At 46.0% G+C, this 1,710-nt stretch overlaps 1 non-coding gene across 1 annotated transcript; it reads right to left on the minus strand.

Annotated features, from left to right (window-relative positions):
- Positions 1–225: 225 nt before the first annotated feature.
- On the minus strand, positions 226–300 carry Trnat-ugu (transfer RNA threonine (anticodon UGU)). Its single transcript has one exon. It is a non-coding gene; the product is annotated as a tRNA-Thr (tRNA).
- Positions 301–1,710: the final 1,410 nt, after the last annotated feature.

Raw genomic sequence — 1,710 nt, forward strand, 5'->3', positions numbered from 1 at the left:
CACCCGCAGTTGCAGTTTCCTCATTGGTGGCAGTCCTTGGTCGCCCACTACGTGCACTATCGTGAACAGAGCCCGTCTCCCGGAATTTGGTGATGACGTGAGCCACCGTGCTGTGCGATACCCGTTCTCTCTCTGGGTGCAATCTGTTGTGAAATGATAATTAAATGGACACCCTAGCTGCAAACAGGCGTTGATGTACTTCATTGCGGACATGTTGAAAATGTGTGCCCCGACCGGGACTCGAACCCGGGATCTCCTGCTTACATGGCAGACGCTCTATCCATCTGAGCCACCGCGGGCACAGAAGATTGTGCGTCTGCAGGGACTTATCCCTTGCATGCTACCCGTGAGATCCACATTCCCAACATGTCCACACCACTACATTCGTAGTGCGCCTAATAGATGTTTGCCCATCATACACATTACTCGTGGCAGATTAATCTACCAAGTCCCGTACGAGTTCGGGCGTAGCGTGTGCGTTCGCAGAAGAAGGTCAGTGGCCGGGAAGTCATATTTTTAACTATATGTGACGGTAGTATCTGTTGCCGAAAGAACAGTTACCGTGGATGACCATGCAGCTGCATGGTCATCCACGGGAACTGTTCTTTCGGGAACAGATACTACCGTCATATGTAGCAATCTGTTGTAGTCAGCTGCTATTGTTCGGTAGCTACGTTCCCCTGATATAAGGATCATTTCGATCTTCTGTTCACGTGTCTGACCCATTTTAGATCACCTGGAACAAAGAGAGACATGAGTCGGTATCAAGGTAACTTTGAACATTAATAACTACTAAACTGTACAAGATAGACAAAACAAATTACACCACTCAATTCCAGAGCTGAAGCGAGTGTTGTCTGATGTGTCATACACTCCCCTTCCCATTTAAAAAAAATGACTTGAATCCAAAATAGCGGATTTCAGGACGGCGGCCATGAATGACATTCACTCCAAAAGTTGCGGCACCGCGTCACACCTATGTTCTCATCATCACATTTCAATTTTCCCTTTAATCTTCCAACTTTTGAAGGTGTCGAAGGACTTTTGACTCGCCCTCTGTTTACTGGATGACCGGTTTCAACAAATTAAAGGTGCCAAATGGTTTTATAAATGTTAAGCTACATTCAGATCCGATGATGGCACCTTTAGTGCGTTGAAACCGGTCGTCCAGTAAACAATATTGAAGCGATCTTGGCTTTTGAATTGTTTCTAGTGAAAGTACCGTTGCACTCTTAGTGTTACCTGTTGTTTTGACCTTTCTGTGTGATGAATCACTCCTTTCGACGAGCATTTATTTTTCGATTTTTTTTCACTTTTTCCCGCAGCTATATCACCAGGCTTCCCTGCGCCGCCTATTTATTTCATTCCTAAGCGACGTATTCGGCATTAAGTGGTGGAAAAGTTCCACTGTCAGTATTTGGTCGACAAAGGGAGGAGGGGTAGTGATGTAAGGTTCCTCATCACCGGTCTTCACACCAATGTCTTGTGTTAAGTTCCAAACCCGCCTGCCTTGTTTCATGTAGTGAGGGCATGTGACATTGTTGACAGTGACCCATCTGTTGGATGCGGATGTTCTGCTCGGCGGCCCACTTTGTGTTATCCAAGAGGGGTAAGCTATGTGCCGGCACCGAATTTCCACTTTCTTCTTGAGTATGGGATCACCTTGACTTTTACTAAGTGATTTATAGTGTTGTAGTCCTGTCTTTCCCT

This window comes from Schistocerca serialis, chromosome 2 (assembly GCF_023864345.2).
Source record: "Schistocerca serialis cubense isolate TAMUIC-IGC-003099 chromosome 2, iqSchSeri2.2, whole genome shotgun sequence".
NCBI lineage: Eukaryota > Metazoa > Arthropoda > Insecta > Orthoptera > Acrididae > Schistocerca > Schistocerca serialis.